Genomic DNA, 20,872 nt, shown 5'->3' with positions numbered 1-20,872 from the left:
CCCCCTTCAGTATTATTTCTTTTAAAATTTAATTTTGGGTATGGGGGCCTAATCCAGCAGTACTCATGGCTTTCCACTAGTTCTGTGTTCAGGGATTACTGCTGGTGTTGCTTAGAAACCATGGGGTGCTGGAGGGCTGGCCATGTGTAAGGCAAACAAATTAGTCATTGTGCTATCTTTGTTTTGGTGGGGGGGGGAGGTCACACCCAGCAATGCTCAGTGTCTTCACTCAAGAATTATTCCTGGCGGTGCTTGGGGGACTATATGGGATGCCAGGGATTGAAATCAGAATAATATGAGGGACAAGGGGTGATAGTGATACAGGTTTGAGTAAATATAAGAGACTGGAACTCAGGGAAACTGTAGCATCTTCAGGTTCTCTTTATAGAGTAAGATACTCACTTCTACTGTGGGGGAGGAAGGATGTGACAGGGCACTGAATGTTGCTGATAAGCAGATGTTTAAAATTAGCACAGTGTCAGAATTATTTTAAGGAAATAACCCTAAAAAGTAGAATATCTTTGTTTTCGTTTTGGATTTTTTGCTCCTTGAGTCACACCTGGCGATGCACAGGGGTTACTCCTGACTCTGCACTCAGGAATTATCCCTGGCAGTGCTCAGAAGACCATATAGGATGCTCAGAATCAAACCCGGGTTGGCCGAGTGCAAGGAAAATGCACTACAATGCTATTGCTCCAGCCCCAAGAGTAGAACATCTTTATGAATGGCTGTATCTTTATATATTACTAAAAAAAGTAAAAAAATAAAATAACTTTTCATAGGGAAATGGCTATATTAACTATAGTGGATCTGCCCAATTTACTTATTGGGATATTAGCTAGTCATTTAAGGTAATGGATATTCATAGTATCCTGCATCATAGAAAAATTCATATGCTACAGGTGAAACAAACCTGACTTTATATGTGTAATTTGATAAGTCATTAAAAAGCTGTCTGTTTAAAGACTGGAGGACATATACCCAATTGATGGATTGTAGTTATTTTTTTGTCTTTTCTCTATTTTCTAGACTCCATGTCATATATTTAGATTAGTTTTAAAATTAAAATTCACAGATATATAAGCAATCAAAAAGTTGCTTAGAAAAGCATGACGTTTTGTTACTTTTCATTAATAAAAACAATAAATCACCAGCGATAACTTTATGAGAGTTAAATGAGGAGATGAAAATCAGTGTTTATATTATTTTCTTTTTATGAAGGATACATTTACAGCAGCCCTGGGTGAGGAGTGTTGGTCATACGGCTGGGACATGTTGAGAAAGCATACCCCGTGACATGGTTGGACAAGCCAAGCTTATTTGTGGACCAGGTTCTTGCCATCCTCTCAGTGCTCTTGGTTTGGATTTAATGTAGATTTGCTTATCATTATAACAGCTTCATTTTACCCTCATCTCAATTATCCTCACTGAGCAAGGGAGGGAGCAAGAGGCCAGGATTATCTCCCACTCCCTAATCCACAGGGCCAAAAGGGTCTTGCTGTGGAGAAGTCTGTCTTATAAGTGAGGATGACATCCAAGTAGTTAGGGAAGTTGCTTTAAAAGGAGCTTGAAGAATAGTGGTCAGAGAAGTAAATGACATCCTAGATAGAAAACACTGTGTTTGAATGAGGCTGATCAATTTGGGAAATAGTAGGTAGTCCAGTGTAGCCAGGAAGTAAATACTAGTGGAGTGTGTGTGTGTGTGTGTGTATAGAAGACAGATCTCTATAGATACTGGTAAGTTACTTCCAAGGCACAATTTAAATATGTCACAGGTTCAACTTCTATGGAATCCTTTATGTAGATTTTGGAAATTATTAAGATCTACATTTAACACAGAAATATCCCTCCAAAGAACCCAAAAACATTACTTTGAAAAATAACCTCACACCTATATTCACAGCAGCACTATTTACATGGTCAGGGCATGGAAACAACCCAAGTGTGCAATGACAGATAAGAGGGTAAAGGATATATAGTATATGTATATAATAGAATACTACTCAGACATCAGAAAAAGAAATACAATTTTGCCTTTTGCTACAAATACAATTCCGGGTATAACTAGAATGGGTCTTGCTAAGTAGAGGAGATTGGAAGGAGAAAAACATACAGAATGAATCATGTGTAGGATATGGAGATGCAACACATGGAAACACACAAAACCAAATGAAAACCAACTGAGGAATTCACATCATGAAAATATGAGGGAGGAGGAAGATCAAAGTGGGAGGCGGTCCCATGGACTGGGGTAGAGAGTTATTGATACGTAGGTGGATTTGGCATGATAAAATGAACTTTTAAGACATGTGAAATTATACCACTAGAGCATGTACAATTGTGTAAGCTAATGTGCTTTATAAATAAAAGTTAGAATAATGAAGTAAAGTCTACATTAGGGTGTGTTTTAATTCCATTGTGCAAAGGGGAAGAATATAAAGCAGAATAATCTTTTGTCCCTGAGATAGAAGACAAGGAGGACAGTATGGAGGAAGGTTGGGAAGGAGTGAAAATAGAGGTAGGGTACCTAAGATGCTCCTGAAGACAACGTGACCTTGAACTAGGGCAATAGTGATGAGAATTCACTCTTGCAAAAACTAAGCCTCTGTGAAGAGACACATGGTAGCAAGTACTGAGCAGAAACTGCAAGATGGATGATAGACAAGATTTCAACAGTCTCACCCAGACTCTTCAGTCTGAGGTGTTAGGTAGGGAAGGTAATGCCTGAGCTTATTTAAGAGGCAGAATCAACCAGGCACATTAGATAGCCCCTTCAGTGCTGAAAGGACAAGTTCTACCCCCATCCAGCACATATCACATGGCTAGAACATGTCTCCCAAGCCAGCAAATTCACCCTCCTTAGTGCAATGGAAAGTTTATTGATAAAGACAGAAGAAAGGTTTAGCAAGCTTGCACTTTTCCGTGGTAGGAGATCTTGGGAGATCCTGATCACTTAGGACCACAACAGGGTGCAAAAGATGGTGCTGGTGGGAGGAGAGGCATGTGGGCAGAGGAATCTGAGGAAAACATTGATTCATGTGTGTTGAAGGCTCAGGTATATGTGAGCCTTGACCTATGATTTGACATAATTTACTACTTTGCATAGACTCAAAGTTCCTATCTGTCAAAAGGAAACTGAAGATGGAAATCCCTGAGATTGTTTGAAGTCCTTAAATACTCATTTCATTTTCCCCCTTAACATTTCTATGTGATGGGTCTTTTGACCATGATATAACACCTTCCCCTTTTTGTGTTTTTTATTTTAGTATAGTTGAATCATTTACATTTCCAGAACTATCAGTGTTTGATCGAGTCTTTTCACCTAGGTGTTCTTATCAACTCTTTACTATCACCTCTGGTTTCTGTTTTAAGAGCTCTAAAAGAGCTGGATGAGGGAGAGACAAGGAACTGAGGGCACACAGAAAGCAAATAGCAAAAAAGACTGTTAGGTTTTTAGTTCAAAATTGCCCTTCCAGCACCTTCAAAAAGCTGACTGCACTCCCCTGAGAGCCTATTCCCCTGTTCTAATCAATCCGTGTTCAGGATTTAACAACTCAAACAGGATATTAAGTAAGTTAAATGAGTTCAGTGCCACGGACACACTGGGAGAGAAGAATGACTATATTTTATTGAACCTAATTTGTGAGCCATCTGGGAGCATTACCTTCCATGGGACACCCAGAACTAGTGTCCCTAGCTAAGAGACATTGATAAAGAAAGACACCAGCGTTAGAGTAACATCACAGCTACATGTTAAACACAGAAAGGTGAGAAATATAGGAACACACAGCTGAGAAAGGGCTTTTAACTCCCCCCTGGTAATGCTCACAGAAGAGACAGACTTATTTTACAAAGTTGGCTTCCAGACCAAATTTCTATAGGAAGGTCAAAGAGTTATCTCACAACAAACAGGACACTTGTACATCTTGCAAAAGGAGGAAGCCGACATCATCTTTGTCCCTTGCCATAAAGTTCACACCTGGCATTCATGACTTCTACAAAGCTGTTCATTCAATTAATTTTCTCCTCCCCAAAAAGTTGATCACAAGAACTCGAGAGAGAGCTCAATGGGCTGAGTGCATACTTCACATGTAGACAGCCCTGGTTCAATCCTTGGCACTGCACAATTTCCTAAGTACCACCAGGTGACCCCTAAGCACAGAGAAGATAGTGGCCCCTGAGTACTGTAAGAGTAGCCAGAAAACCTCCAAACATTCCCAAATATACAACAACCCAAATTCAATTGTAGTCATTTTCTCTAAGGTTGCTGTGTGGGCAATATTCACCAATTTAAACTTGGATGTGATGTGTTTGGGGTGGAATTAGTTTATTTCAGAGCAGCTCACTAATAGAGTTTTCTTCTTCACCCCAAATTCTTGCTTCATCTCTTATATATCTGATATTATCACACTAAATTCTCCTAAGGAGATACCCATACTTCCTTGGTATAACTCTCTCAGTTCCCTTTTCGGACTTCATTCGCCCCCACCAGCCTAATCACTAATCTCTGAATATCACCTGTGTCAGGTATCCTTGTCTATCTGTTCAGAGCAGATATGCTGAAATCTGACTGCTTGTATTCAAATTTTATCTCATCTTCCTATTGTTCATACCTTGACTCCCTCCTTCTGGTCAAGAAATCTCTGAGAACCTTTAACTCAAACTACCTAAATAATAATAAAAAATTAAAATAAAGGTTTTCTAAGTCTAAATTCTCTCCTCTGCATCCCTAACAATTATATTATTGTACTTTGTGAAATTATGAATTATGGTATTGCATCCAGAAGGCAAAGGGAGGGTGAAGAAGAGATATATCTAGAGAAATGGAAAAGCTAGACATGCCTATTTTGGACATTAGTTTTGTGGTATCGATTTAATTACAAGTCTGACTCTGATGATCAATGAGTGAAACACCAGCAAGAAAGTATTACTGGGTAAGACAAGAAGTTGCAGAAGTAGCAAGAAGTTGCAAAAATATTTAGGATTGAGAAAAGGCAGAGGATAAAATTGACTCTCCAAACCCTTTTTTGAGGGCCAGAGACATAGCCCAGGGGCAAGACATGTGCCTGGCATGTGGTCAACCCTGGTTTGACCCCCAGCACCATAGAGGTTCCTTCCAACCACCATCAGGAGTGATTTCTGAGCCCATAACTAGGTGCAAGCTCTGAGCACCACTGAATGTTACCAACAGCTACTCCCCAACAAAACCTCACAAAATCTTTTAATTCTATTAAAAGCTGAATTTCTTATTTGCTGTATCAAAGAAAGGGGAAATGGAGTGAAGGTAGAAAAAGAACAAATTGATTGATAAAATGGAGTTCATTTTAAAAATGTACTGTTATCTGTAAGTCAGGGTGGGAAATTTCAGAAGAAAGAGGGACAGAAAACGTCAGAGAGGGTTGGAAAAACTGTAACACGATATCACTGGAAGGCTTCCTGTACCACAAAGAAAAAGACAAGGAAGGTCAACTGCAAGAGTGTTTTGGGGTTCTCAATACCATATTTGGGAGCCTGGCACTGCATTAAAGATGAGAACACGTAACTGGCTACAAAAATTAAGGATCCTTCTTTCAGAAAATAACAGGACTCCGGAAACAGAGATATGAGAAATGTCCAGTCGAGCATAGGAAATGATGCCATTCATTGCAGGGTATGACACACTTCTCTTGAATATTTACGAATAAGAGGAGGATCATTTAAGTGTTCCAGGGTGGAACACGCCAGAGGCATGTCCTCGGCAAGCAGCTGTCCAAGGTTCTGATCAATAACGGGCCAACAAAACCCAGGTAGTTTCTAAGGAAATATGAAAGACCAGGTGTAAGACTGACAAAGCAGCATCTTCCTTGCACTTGAGTTTGTAGTTCAGGGCTCCTTGAGCAACAGATCTTAGGAATATCTGACTCAGACCCCATCCAACACAGAAATGTTCAGCGGCACAACACCAGCCTTCTCAGACCCCCCCACCCCCAACATTACTCACTGAATCTGGCTGCTCTCTGTGATATTATTTATGACCTGTTGTGAACCTTGAGCAGATAGACTGTATTATACCATTTTCCTCACTCCCATGAGTTGAGTGACATTACAAGTACCCAAGAACTCCTCTAAGCTAAGTCACTACTCTCCCCACTTTTTTGAGTACAAACAACCTTGGTACCTTCAAAGCCTAGAATTCTCTATTTTTACAAGCCATCCAAAGTCCTTCTTCTCCATTTCTACCAATATTCTGAATTACTTTCCCTAAACTGAGGAATGGTTTGAAAAAAATCTTTCTTTTTGGCCATTTTTTAAAAATAAATCGCTATAAGATAGTTACAGACTTACAAACTTTTGTGATTATGTTTCAATCATAAACATAATGGATACTGGTGGAGAGTATCCATCCCTCCACCAGTGTTCATTCTTCACCACCAATGTTCCCATTATCCATCCTCCCACACCCATCCCATCCCCCTGCCTCTATGACAGGCAAATTCCCTCCTACTCTCTCTCTCTCCTTTTGGGTGTTATGGGTTTAAATATAGGTACCAAGTGACCATCATGTTTGGTCCATAGTCTACTGTCAGCATGCATCTCCCGTTCTGCATGAGCCCTCCAAGCATCACTTATTTAGTGGTTCCTTCTCTATCCCATCCACAAAAATCTTGACTTTCAAGGCATGATTTCTCTCTTTACACTCCCCTTCCAAATTTAAATCCTTAGGATGGTCCCACCTCCACCCTCCAGCCTCCACCAGGTAAACATCTAGGCCTATAACTCAGTCCAGAGCTAAAATATGCCTTTTTTTTTGCTTTTGCTGGGAATCGGACCCGGGTCAGCCAAGGGCAAGGCAAATGCCCAACCCTCTGTGCTATCACTCCAGCCCCATAATTTTCAATTTTTAACCATGTGAAGAGACTATTGGTCATGAGTTGATTAAAAACTTAAGACACGTTCTGAGAAATGCTCTTGCAGCGCTTCATCACTAAACAAACATCGTAGAAGGTAACGACACACAGAGAGATGGCAGCCCACTACACACCTAGGCCAGAGGATCTAGCCCAGGAGCCATCATCATAGATGGGGTCCATCATTGATGGAAATTTCACTGTACTACATTGGCGTATACTGCAAAATTTTGATTCAGGTAAGAACACCAGCCACAATATTTTAAAACCAAAACATTTTAAATTATATACTGATAGGAGATATGGATGCCACTTAGTTCTGTGATATTTCTACCCTCAAACTTCTTCTTTGAGGGATTTTGCCATAGCAGAGAAAATAGACATCATTGCTCTCACTTTACAGAAAACACAAGGCTTGGTGTACTATGTGATCTCCCAACCAGTTGGTGGCAGGGCTCAAAATAAGACCTTCAATTACCAAGTGGAGGAAAGGCACACACCTGAGAAAGCCTTTACCTCATTATTCTTGGTGCTCACTCACCGGTGTTAAACTTTTAAGTCATCACATATCTATATATTTTCAACCTCTGTCTATAGGCAGAATGCATTAGAGAGATTTATTCGACAGGCAATCTAGAAAAGATGACTGTTTGCAGAAGCTACTGCTCCCCAGTTCTCCTTAGGTAGAAAACCTTAATTTGTCTTCCCAAATTCACTCCACCTTTGAGAATAGCTTTGTGGATGGAAAAGCAATAATAAAAGACCAAAACTCAGGCTGGCTGAAAATGATCAGCCTCTTTTGTTTGTTGTTATGGTAAATTACATGCTCCCCTTAGGTCGGACAGTTACTTCCACGCCATGCCTGGTGAGACCTCACTTCTGAATAGTCAGGTAAGCATACTGGGAATCTCTCCCTTCCACACCAATCCCCATTTCTCATTTAACTCGACTCATTAGAGAGGGCTGGGGTGCAAGTCAGAAGAACATGCCAATAAGTCACCAAGTAAAAGCAAAAATTGACAGCAAAGAAGCCCAGCCCCCAGCTTTGTGGCTCTAGAAAACCTTGGAAATTGGGTTTCTTGGCCTCCTCCCTGGGTCACTTAAATGAGTAGTGACATTTGAGTCCCTTGGAGTAATTAATTTCCTCTGTCTCCAATAGTGCCTCATATTTTTAATGAATTTTTACAAGTCTCGGATCTTGCAGCCTCCCAGCTCCCTCGCCAGTCCCTTTGCTCCCCAAGGCCCCATAACAAATAGCTCCCTCTTGTATTTGCCTTGCAAACTCACATAAACTGAAAATGATAAATACATTATCTAGGCTTTTTAACGGACCATTGTTTAATTTTCTATGCTTGTCTGCCTGGGGAAGAGATGAATATTACCTTGTGGAGAATAAGATTTCTATTCCATTTAAGGCGAGTGGGGGTAATCTATGGCAGGAAAGCCACCCTCTGTTCATCCTAATAGGCAGTGCTGCTAATTAAAAGTGGTAGAAAGGACATCCATCCACCACTCTGTGATTCATTCCGCATTATCCCTGGTAAACAAGAAATAGATATTGGAATGAATGTTTCTAATTTGTCAAAAGAAGAGACATCTGCAATTGTGCCTTTCTGGCTCCTCAAATGAAGCACATAATTCAGCATTGCCATCATTTAAAAGTTTAGGACCTCAAAAGAACAGTACCTGCCCCATAGGCTCATAAATCTCCAAGTCTCTTTCCTACATAAAAACATTTATCTTACATCTGACTTTTGTTTTCACCACAGAGAATGGTCCCTTCTGTTCATAAAAATATTGAAACAAGGTGTTTGAGAAAAGAGAGCTGACAGAGCTGTGTTTAAGATCAAACCAATCAGAGATAACCTATTAGCAGAGGATAAAATCTGGGCAGGGAAACCTAAGTCCCCTAATGACATTTACTAGGTGCTTAAAGAATAAAAGAAAGAGAATCAATACTCTCTCTAAACATGAACACCATCTAAAGCAGAGAAAAGCCACCCTTAGCCTTAATTCCCAAAGGCTCCAGGAGATCTCCAGAGTATTTTAAGGAAGTTCAAAAAGCACAAAAGCCATCACTTCAAGATGATGCAGAGCCATCTGTGTGCAAATTTTTCAGAGAAGAAAATGTCCTTATGCTAGCAAGGCAGCCAGTTTCAGATACGATTTAACACATTCGGTTTGGTACAGCCATAGACTAGAGAGACAGCTTCAAATATTTACCTTTGCATGCACAAAAAGTCCCTCAATCATGAAGACTCAGAGCCAAGGTTCACCACAATGTCTTGTAGAATGCTGAAAACAAACAAAATATGATATTAAGCGAAGGTAAACAATTATTCAGTGATCTTTTTCTTCTCTCTCTCATTTAAGGTATTTGTTTAGTCCCTACCAGGCACCAGGCACCAAACACACATTGATGAACAAAACAAAAATCAGAAAGTAAGTTACCCACATTTATATTTTGTCTGATTCCCCTAAAAGCTTATTCTTTGCTTTGAGACCAATAAAGAAGAGGATACTGAAGAAAATACTAAGAATTTTTTAAGTGATCAGATCCTTTTATCTGTAGTTCATGTCCAGGATTTTTTTTTCAATGAAACAATAAGAAGTGCTAGTCAACATTTATTCATTTATTTTTAAAACGTGTTTTGGGGCCACACCTGGTGGTATCCCTGAAAACTCTTCCAGCTTCTGGGAGGGGGCCACTCTGGCAGGGTTCAGGGAACCACACTGTGATCAAACCTGGGCCTCCTGATACAAGGCATGTGTTCAGCCCATTATGATATCTCTCCAGTGCAACAGTTCAATATTTTCACCCAAATACAGTTATCACAGTGTTTTTTAGGGAGCAGCAATGACCAATAGAGGACTGATAACATCAATATTAGGATTTAATATAGACTAATACCCTGTACCATAATATAGCAAAACTCTAACGAGCTTGAGCTTACCTACATAGTAATCTTCTTTAAACCTATGCCGATGGGTCCAGAGAGATAGTTCAGGTATTATGTGCTCATCTTGTATTCAGCCAATTCCAACTTCAATCTCTAGCACCACATATGGTTCCCTGAACACACCAGAAGTGAACCCTGAGCACAGAGTTAGAAGTAATTCTTGAGCACTGTTGGCCATTAGCCCAAATAACAAGATTATTTTTTTAAAAAAAACATATCAATTATTGTGAATTGTTATCTCTCTGTAGTATATGATTCTACTTTTAATTGTTTTAATAAATATCCTACAAAACCATCATGTCTTTAGAAATAAATTTTGGACTGGAGTGATATAGTGGGTTGGGCAGTTGCCTTGCATGCAGCCAACCCAGTTCTAATCCCTAGTACTTCATATGATCCTGTGGGCCTACTGGAAGTGATTCCTGAGCATAACCATGTGATAAAGGAAGGAAGGAAGGAAGGAAGGAAGGAAGGAAGGAAGGAAGGAAGGAAGGAAGGAAGGAAGGAAGGAAGGAAGGAAGGAAGGAAGGGAGGAAGGAAGGAAGGAAGGAAGGAAGAAAGGAAGGAAGGAAGGAAGGGAGGAAGGAAGGAAGGGAGGGAGGGAGGGAGGAAGGAAGGAAGGAAGGAAGGAAGGAAGGGAGGGAGGGAGGGAGGGAGGGAGGAAGGGAGGAAAGAGGAAAAGATGGAGGGAGGGAGGAAGGGAAGGAAGGGAGGGAAGGATGGGAACGAGGGAGATGTGTGGGAGGGAGAAGAGGATGAAGGGAAGGAAGAAAGGAAATAAATGAAAGAATAGAAATCTCAGCCACAACATCACTATTCTGTTCCTCTTCTCCCACATCCTCCTATTCCATGCTCATACATCAATAATGTTATTCTAAAAGTAACACTTCACTAGAATTGCTCACTTTCCTGTCCATGTTCAATATTTTACTCCTTTAAGGTAAAACCATGCCTTATTAACCCTTGCTTCTCAGAGATGAGCTCACAGACATTACTTAATATTTGCTGCATAAAAAATATGAGCAAGGGAATGAATGATAAGAGACTCAATAAAACTGACTTAACAAAATTACATTAAGAAAATTATTCATTCAAAATAATCAGCGACAATGAAAGTTAAGTTCCATTTGAATTCACAGAAGATAGAAAAAGATGGAAAGCAAAGAGGTAGCAATTTTTCAAAGAAGACAGTGAAACTGAGACAAAGTCTATGGTTAAAATATAAAAACTCTACATAATGGAATATCACAGCCTAATGATATTCCAATGAATTTTATGACCAAGGATTTGTTTAAGGCAGGGATATTTATCTAGTGACAATATCCTATTAGAGCAACTCACTTACTCTACATGTTTGGAATTATATATACATAAACTATGTAGATACTTGCTATTAGTTTTAATCAGCAATGGCTGGTTGACTTCTTGCTCAAGGAAAAATGAAGCTTTATGATATATCACTGTGGTGTTTTATACAACTTCCATTTAGTTTATTCATAAAACTAGTGAAATATAAATAGGATATTAATTTAGAATTATATTTCCTTCTAGTTAGATATAGTTTGGATTCCGTATCTGTTTTCGAATCACAGGTAAACTTAGGCATGTTATTTGATCTCTCTAAAACTTGGTTTTATTACATATAAAATGGGATAATAACAACATGAACAATCTCACAGGATTATTATAAAAAATAACGTGAGAAAAGCCTGGCATTCAAATCAGGCTTTAAGATAAAATGAATTTATATCAATTGTCTTTTTAATCATGTGCTTTGAGTAAGCTAAGCATTACACAAATATGATCTCATTTCATCCTTATAAAATTTCATGTGAGAAGGCAAAATTTTCCACCTTATTATCCCTTGTGCCTATAGTATCAGTAGTAAAGTTTTTTCCTTTCATTTCTGATTATCACTTGAACTTTTTATTTAACCTAGATAAAATTTGTAAATTTTATTAATGATTTAGAAGAATTAACTCTTGGTTTGTTGATCAGTTGCTATTGCTGTTGTTGGTTCTTGGAAGATGTATATCTTTATTTTTTACATAAAAGATAAGAAAACTGATGCAGAAATTAAAACCATTATTAAGTGTCTAAGTGAAAATTCAAACCCAAAATGTCTCATTCCAAAGTCTAATCTCATTAACCGTTATGGAAAAAAGACACTGAATCTTGGATTTACATTCAGGCTTTGAGTCACAATAAAATGCCTTTCACAATTTTGTTATGTCACACTGTATTATTTGATATGCTAGGGCTTGAAATTTATTCCCTTGTAGTCACACTTAAGTACCCTCCTATTTCTTTCCTTATTAACTATTTCAAGCATGAAGTTGAGTATAGAAATAATTATAAGATAAACCTATGTTATTCCACTAAGTCTGATTCAATGTTATCATTTCATCATGCTTGCATCAGATCTTACCTTTTAAAATAAAACAATCTAGATATAAGCAATGTCTCCCACAAATTTTCCTTCTGATTTCACAAAGATAAATGTCTGTCTAGATTTTTGTGCATGTTTTTCAGTTTCTACTCTATGTGTATATCCATAAACAAGACACAGAAATGTAGTTGTTGTGTTTTAAAACTTTGTATTAAATGATTTTACTGTCAACAACCATCTAAAATTTGCTTATTTTAAGTGATGCATTATATGTTATTTTCCAGTTTGAATTAGTTTTAAATCTTTCATTTTAGTATTTAGATACATATTATCCTATGCTTATATTTGGATGTACTCACCATCTTGATGGACATTTACCCTGTTTCAAAACATGCTACATACACAAAATTCTTTCAAAGGGCATTGGTGTACTCCTTGGGCATGTAACTGTGAGCTTAGTTTGTAGATGTGCTGTACAATAAGGTCTATTTCTCTTTGATGTTATTAGGTGTTACAAACTGTTATACAGAGTAACAACCGTATTAATCCAACATCAGTTCATTACCAGCATTCAGGACTGTCAAACTTTTTATTTCTTGCAATCTAATGGACATAAAGTATATTCTATTTTAGTATGAATTTATTTACCAAAAAGAATAAACATCCCAGGGCTGGAGCAATAGTACAGTGGGTAGGGTATTTGCTGTGCACATGGCTGACCCAGGTTCAATTCCCAGCATCCCATATGGTCCCCTGAGCACCTTTAGGAGTAATTCCTGTGTGCAAAGCCAGGAGTAACCCCTGTACATTGCCAGGTGTGATGGAAAAAAAGCCAAAAAACAAAAGAATAAATATCCCTTCATTGTTTCATCTTTTAATTATATTATTTTAGGTTTCTGCTTTCTAAGATTGCATTTCTTAAATAACAGGAGTGCAACACAAACTAGACTAAGAAAATAAATCACCTTGGATGTTAAATGGTTCAGTGTGCTGTGGAATAAATCCAGAAGCCAAGAGGGTCATATAAAGAACATGGTGGTAGCAGTGCAGTTTTAAGTTGTGCATTTATAGGGAAGTGACATGTAGTAAAGTCTTGCAATCACTGTGGACCAAGCCATGGAAGAAACTACAAAATAGTAAAACAATATTTACTCAAGATAGGTGGCGCTGCATCAAGTTTTTTATAATTATATTTTATATCAAATTATGGAAAGGAAAGTGGCCTGGAGCATGGTGGAAGTTGGGTTGTGGAGGACGGACCAAGCCTCACACATGAGTGAGGTCCCATAGAACCTAGGTAATGTGGAACTTCGTGACCTTAGATTCTGGGCTCAATGGGACCTGAGAGCAGAGATCCTCTGCCTGCTTCCCCCAGTCTCCATCTGCCCAGGGGTCATGCGCATAAACCACCTCCTGCCCATGCCAGATAATCTCCTCTTTGGCCACCCAGAACTCATTGCTGCTTTTCCCAGAAGGGAGCATAAAATGAGGCCCTCATAACCATGCCATCGGACTCCATACCAGGCTGTCTTCACTCAGGGTGCCCCAGAGGGGGGCGGGTGAGAGCCCTCCCCACCCCAAGGGACCCAGCCCAGGCAGCCAACCTCTACAACCCAACTGCTGCCACGCTCCAGGACACTTTTCACATGCTTGGGCCAAGCTTCACGTATGAGTGAACATATTCCTAAACCGTAATGAAACACATTATAAGACACTCCCTACTCATTTTCCATAATTATCACGCCATATTTGATTGGAGGCAAGATGGCACCAGCGCCGCCTGAACCCCTCACGCTCTCCTGAACCCGGCTCACCATCTCGCCTTACACAACATGCAGCTCAGCACACCAAGCATGGAACTCTATGCGTGATCCCTGCTGGAACTCAACACATGATTCCTGATGGACATCGCCAGATGCTTTGCAAGATTCGAACAGAATGGCATCGGTGGGGCACAGAGGAACCATGGTGGTGGCTGCAGCATCACCGCCTGCCCCAGCCAGGCTGAGTCGCAGCGCTGTCGGACATAGAGCCATGGTGGCAGTACGCACAGTGGCTCATCCACTGTGGGGTGCTCTCTGCCAACCACCGGGTGACTTGGGACTCAGCGCAGGTGCTTAACCTGGCACAGACCCTCCATGATAGGGTCCTGCTCTGCCAGCTGCTCAACAACCTTTGGGCACACTCCATCAAGCTCAAGGAGATCAACCTGAGACCCCAGATGTGCCAGGTGCTGCCCAGAGACGCAGGCAGGTGTGTGTTTGTCAGTGTGCAGATCGTTATAACATGCCAGTCGACCAAAAGCCCTAAGTAGACTGGGAACACCTGTGTAGGTGATTAGAGGCTGCCCCAAAAGCCTCCATCCCTCTTGGAGAGCCTGGCAAGCTACCAAGTATCCCGCCTACATGGCAGAGCCTGGCAAGCTGCCCGTAGTGTACTCGATATGCCAAAAGCAGTAACAACGACTGTCCTCATTCCCCTGATCCTGAAAGAGCCTCCAATATGCCATCGGGCTACGCTAGCACACGACAGGGATGGATGGAGACGTTACTGGCACCCGCTCGAGCAAATCAATGAACAATGGGATGAGAGTGATACAGTGATGCCGTGGTAAAATTATGAATTTGGGATATAATGTTTTTGCAATTATAGATGTGACTGCTATTATTCCAAGCTCAAAGTTTTTACTTTTGGGTGGAGTGGTTGGGAGGATGTTGTGATTTCATAAATGGTTATTCTCAAGTCTTTCTCATGGATCTGTGTTCAGGGATCACACCTGGTGGTGCCTGAGGGAATATATGTAGTGCCAGAAATTAAAGTAGGATTGGCTATAGGCAAGGCAAGTACCTTACATCCTGTATTATTTCTTCAGACCTGTCCCTTTTTTATAATGGCATACGAAAGTTAATTTTTTTTTGTTTTTTGGGTTACTCCTGGTTCTGCACTCTGGAATTACTCCTGGCGTTGCTCAGAGGACCATATGGGATGCTGGCAATTGAACCCGGGTAGGCCACATGCAAGGCAAATGCCCTACCCGCTGTGCTATCGCTCCAGCCCCCAAAAGTTAAATTTTATGCAATAAAAAGTTTTTCTTTTTAACGTAACTTTTTTTTTGCTTACCTCAATAATTGTATTTTCACCTCTGAGTAAGAAAGGCATTCTTCTATAGTTTCTTCTAATGTTTTTAAAGTTATGCCACTTGCATTTGTATACATGAAATTAACATTCTCTATATGAGGCAAGGTAGGCCAAAATTAAAAAAATGTTCTTGCTTTTCTTTATTCCTGGGTTTGGGGCCACACCCAACAGTGCTCAGGGGTAGTTATTGGCTCTGAATTCAGAATCCACTCCTGGCAGGGCTCTGGGCAGAGTTGGCTGCATGCAAAAGAAACTCCCTACCCACTATACCATTGCTCCAGCCCCTCAACAAATTTTCTGAAGCATTACTCTGTACCATTTGTCTTATTCATTTAGAACTTATTAATTATATTAATAATTATTAATATACTAATCATGATGTGCTTCCAACCATTTTTCAACCATTATTTCCAAAAATCCAAAAGATTTCCAACCATTATTGTTTATTTAGGATGCTCTTAATTTTATTCCATTGACTTACTTTTATTTTCCTGGGTAACTACCCATACTACCTCAGGATAGCTTTGCCCTAATTTTTTATAGTTGGCATGTACTATTCTGCCCATCCATCCATCTCCACATTCATCCATTCATCCTATGCACATTATATATTCACTCATAAATCCATCCACAGTGATTCATTTATACTAATGTATTAATGTGTACAATGGTGTCAAACACTGGTTTGGTCTCTAAGGATTTATTAACAAACTCATAAAATATTCATGCCCTCATGGAGCTTACATTCCAGGGGAGGGAGACAGACAATATATAATAAGAGATTAACTGTAAAGTCAGCCAGACAGTAACAAGTGCTCTGAAGAAATGTAAAACAAGCAAAGATGGTTCAGAACACTTAGTGGTCAGAAGTGGTGAGGAGGGAATAGTCTGCCCTGCAAGTGTGAGGTTGTGAATTCAATAATGCCATATGTGCCAACTGCCATCCCTGGTAACTCTTTGACATCCCCATTGCCTCCCAAAAAAGAGACTGACCTTTAGATTACTGAGCTATGTATTTGCCAGCACAACAACTAAAAGATGCCTGAGCACTGTAACCAGAACAGCAGGTCTCAGTAAGCATGGGTGCAACTACCACAGAGATACCTAGCAAACACACAACCGGAATATGTGTAAATGCCATGGAAGGCGTGCAAGGCTTTCCCAAGAGCATGTGTGCCCAAACCACAAATGAAAATATGAGATTGCTGGTGAGTTACACACACACACACACACACACACACACACACATACAAAAAGATGACTGATGGCCTCACAATAAAGGGAAGGGAAGGAAGAAAGCATTCAGCACGTAAAATAATACATAAACAGAAAAATTCTAAAAAGACAAAATGGAGCTTCCTTTAAATCTATACCAGATTATTAGAGTTGGCAGACAATTTTAAATATTCATATTTAGCCCTAGTTTACAATCCAGTGAAAAAACTACCCTAGAGAGATGGTAAATAAAAACACAAGCTGTCTATGCCCAGCTCTGGCTATGTCAGACTCCACTAAGCCCAGAAGGAGACATCTGGGCACAGAGGCACTGGTTTGTCCATTCCTGGGTCTAATTCGTGACACAAATCTTGGCCCACAGTGAGACCACTGTGTTTGCTGCCTAATGTGGAAGTATGAGATTTCTGCCTCAGGAAGCCAAGAATTCTCAAATATAACTCACTGAGAACAACTCACAACCAGTGTTTCACCAGATGTCTGCAGGTGTGGCATAGCTTGCAATGAATAAGCACTATTTAAAATGTTTTTAATTGATTGATATTTTGTGGTTTACAATAATGCTAATAAAGGTTTCTTGTGCACATAATTCCAACACCATACCCATCACCAGTGTACCCACATTCCTCTTCCAAGGCTCCAGTAACCCCCCTCACAACCACCCCAAATCAATTGTGAGGATCAGTGCTCCCATTATGTTGCCTTTAAACCTTTGTTTCTACCTTATTGTGTAATCTTTAAGTCCCCTATATGAGAAAGATCGTTCTATGTGTATCCCTTTTCTTCTGACTGACTCCACTGAGCCTAATATTCACTAGTTCAATTTATGTTGTTGCAAATTGCATGACTTTGTTCTTTCCTAGTGCCAAAAAATACTGCACTATGTATATATACCACAACTTCTTGGTCCATTCATCCATATTTGGATATTGGGACTGTTTCTATATACTGGAAATTGTACTAAATTATAAGCATGATCTTTGTTATCTTCTCCCTTTATGGAATAATTATTGTCCAGACACAGTTCAAATCTTGCTGATGTATTGGTTCGCACATCCAAATGGGGCTGGACAAACTCAACAAAGATAAGAAACAGAGAATAATTGATTGTTATAGGAGCAGAGACATAGGCTATCTCCAGGAAAATCTGTGTACTTCTCTTCAGAGCCAATGCAAGAAACAAAATAGCTGATACAACTGTCCCATTGGTTCTATGCATGCAGGGTCTTCAAGCATCTCTCCCACCTAAGGATCCTGTTATCTTGCCATCTTCCCAGGTCTGATGTCTTGACAGTGAGCTCTTTTTTTTTAACATGGAGTAAACTTAAATTTTGAAAAGAAGTTGGGCATATCTGAATCTAAATAGGAATAAGAAAAACTGTGAAAACTAAAACAACATAAAACAAAATAAAATATGAAACAGTGAATACAATTTTTGGAATAAGCAAATCAGCATTGTTTGAACACACTGTGAAACACTTACAAAGTATTTCCAGAGGTCGACCTGAAATGCAGAATAAAAATTGCAACTCAGAGAAGGGAACACCAAGTAAAATGTGGTTGGAGGTCATGCGGGGGAAGGGTGATGCGTGCCGAAGGTAGACTAGAGACTGAATGCAATGGCTACTCAACATCTTTATTGCAAACAACAACACCTAATCAGAGAGAGAGAACAAAAGGGAATACCCTGCCATAGTGGCAGTGTGTGGGTGGGGGGGGGGTAGACGGGACTGGGGAGGGTGGGAGGAGTGGGAGGGATGCTGGGTTTACTGGTGGTAGAGAACGGGCACTGGTGAAGGTATGGGTTCTTGAACTATGGGGAACTATGGGGAAAACATGAGCACAAAAAATGTATAAATCTGTAACTGTACCCTTAAAAAATAATTAAATTTTTTTTAAAAAATTAAAAAAAAAGAGCTCTTTTTTTTTTCTCTGTACAATGACTTCCTCAGCTGTGATTTCCAATGAGAATTTCTCATTCTAGTCCTTCAGGTAACGTGCTGGCCCAGGGCTGTTCTCTAGGAGCCTCTCTCCCACACCTGTGAACCAAGGAAGCGGGACATCTCTGGATTGAGTTCCCGAGAGGCTCCTAGTCCAAGTTCTCTTGCCTGTGAATGAATGTCTCCAAATGCCCCCTGGAGGCCCAGCGGCCCAGCGCAGGGCGGCTTGTCATGTGTGTCTGATGGGGGGAATTACGGGCAGCATGCAGAAAGCAAAGCTGCTGCCGTCACACCACAGTTAGACAAGCTCACACTGAGGTTGTAAAACACCCTTGGCGGAGCACACCAGTAAATTGTCCCACTAATTAGTTTATTATTTCATTTGAGATATCAAATACATAAATTAAATTAATAAACCCTGCAAAATAAGTGCATCACTGGAAATAAAAGTATTTCTCAGGTCATTGCCTTAAACACTGAAATTACATGCTAAAATAATGTTAACATAAGGGAAATTCTGCCGCTCTTGAATGGGAACATCCCAGGGACCACTGGAGATTAGGGAATGGGTGGGAGAGGCCCTTGAGGTGGATATGAAGAGTGGAGTGCTATTGCTTGTAGTGTGGCCTTGAATAAGTCAGTTTCCTCCCTCCTCCCACCAAAGTGCTCTTTCTCTTGAGATTATAATGAAGGGCTTGGATTCATCTTACAGTTTGTTCCAGCTATGAAATTTCCTGTGTGGGAATCAAATGAAAACCAAACCTGGATTATTACAAACTTAGCCAATAAATAATGCATAATGAAAATGAAATGAAATCTGAGATTCCATTATAATATGCAGTTATGGGTTTAAGAACTTGGAGAGATCTTAGCTAATATCTAACCCAACATTCACCTTATAAATGAAAGGAAAGGGGACACAGCTTGCATTCATTGAGGGTCTATTATATACCAAAAATTATGCTAAGTACATTCATAAATCAGCCCCAAGAAATGTAAGCTCCGAGAACAAATAAAACGTGACCAAATCCACAAAATGAAGAGCAAAACTAGACTTCCTGTTTCTGAGACAAAGGTTTTCCCACCAAACTGTGCTTGTATTCCCATTGTATATGGGGAACCTAGGCTAGGTTTCTCACTGCTTAGCAGCTCACTAAATTCATAATATAATGGTGGTGGATCATCTGCATACCCCATTGGTGCATCATGCATGCAAACACAGATGCAAAAGGAATAGCACAATAGAAAGGTAGGGTCTGGCTTCATACTGAGTTGACTCCCAGCAGTGTGTGTGTGTGTACAGGTGTATGTGTGCATGTGCATTCGTGTGTGTGTGTGTGTGTGTGTGTGTGTGTATAATACCCCCTTAGATATGAAGAGCTCATTGACCAGCACTGGGAGAAGTGTTGACTTACGAAAACTTGTAGCTGCATACACTTACCCTTCACAGAAGGTCACCTTTTGCCCAGAATCACACCCCTCTCACAGAGATAGTCTGTACCCAATGTCTGGCAGTAAGGAATCTGGATACAAAAGCCTGAGTTCTGCCTCAGTTTGGCCCAACTTGGCCAGGCCATTGAATGTCAGACCATCCTATGACAGTTCTTTTGTAGATTATCATAGGGCTGCCAATGACAATGCTATTAAATTTTTCAAAAGCAGAACCCAACACAGTTAACTAAGTAAAGAAAGAGTAAGATGGTGAATTTGTATAAAGTGAGAATTTGCTTCCAGACTTGAATAGTTTAGGGATATATTAAATGCGACTGAAGAAATGATCTTATTCAGCCTGAAATTATTCCCTGTGATGAGAAAATGGATCTTGAGAGATCAGTTTTCTGGCCAGGTGAGAGAAAAAATGTGTTGACAGAGAAAATACCACAACTTTTCCAGATAATGATTTTACGCAAGAAATCTTAAAATCTGTAGCCGTTGGCTTGCCTCAGTCTCACCAGGAGCATGTTACAATGGGCTTCTCATGGGCTCCAGTAATAAAATAAAGTGTCCTAATAAGTATCATTAATGGAGGGAATTTGGGAACTTAAGGGTACTATAAAGATAAAATGCCCAAAACTTTGGAGAACATCAAGTCTCTCTCAACTAGAAAGCCAGAGAGTTAGAGGCTTTTGCTTTTTTTTTTTTAAGTACTCATCCCTTCCTATTTCTATTGAGTTAAATTGAAAGGCAGTCTATGTAAATGTTTCATTTCTCATTAGTACATAGCATAGGGCAAGGAGTCAACTACTCTATTGAATCATGTACTAAGTATTACAGAAGTATTACAGAAGCAGGAAAAAAGAAACATTGAGTATAAGCTGATAGAAC

The 20,872-nt window shown here is 39.9% G+C and overlaps 1 protein-coding gene across 2 annotated transcripts in view; it reads right to left on the bottom strand.

Moving 5' to 3' along the window:
• Window positions 1-20,872, bottom strand: part of DAB1 (DAB adaptor protein 1) — a 1,237,060-nt gene that overhangs the window by 633,254 nt on the left and 582,934 nt on the right. For both annotated transcript variants that reach the window (XM_055138597.1, XM_055138598.1), the window contains one exon: window positions 9,111-9,182. The gene's annotated coding sequence lies outside the window, so the exon portion shown is untranslated. The remainder of the gene's footprint in view (window positions 1-9,110; window positions 9,183-20,872) is intronic.

Source organism: Sorex araneus, chromosome 5, assembly GCF_027595985.1.
Source record: "Sorex araneus isolate mSorAra2 chromosome 5, mSorAra2.pri, whole genome shotgun sequence".
NCBI classification, from domain to species: Eukaryota; Metazoa; Chordata; class Mammalia; order Eulipotyphla; family Soricidae; genus Sorex; species Sorex araneus.
This window is presented reverse-complemented; position numbering and strand designations above follow the sequence as displayed.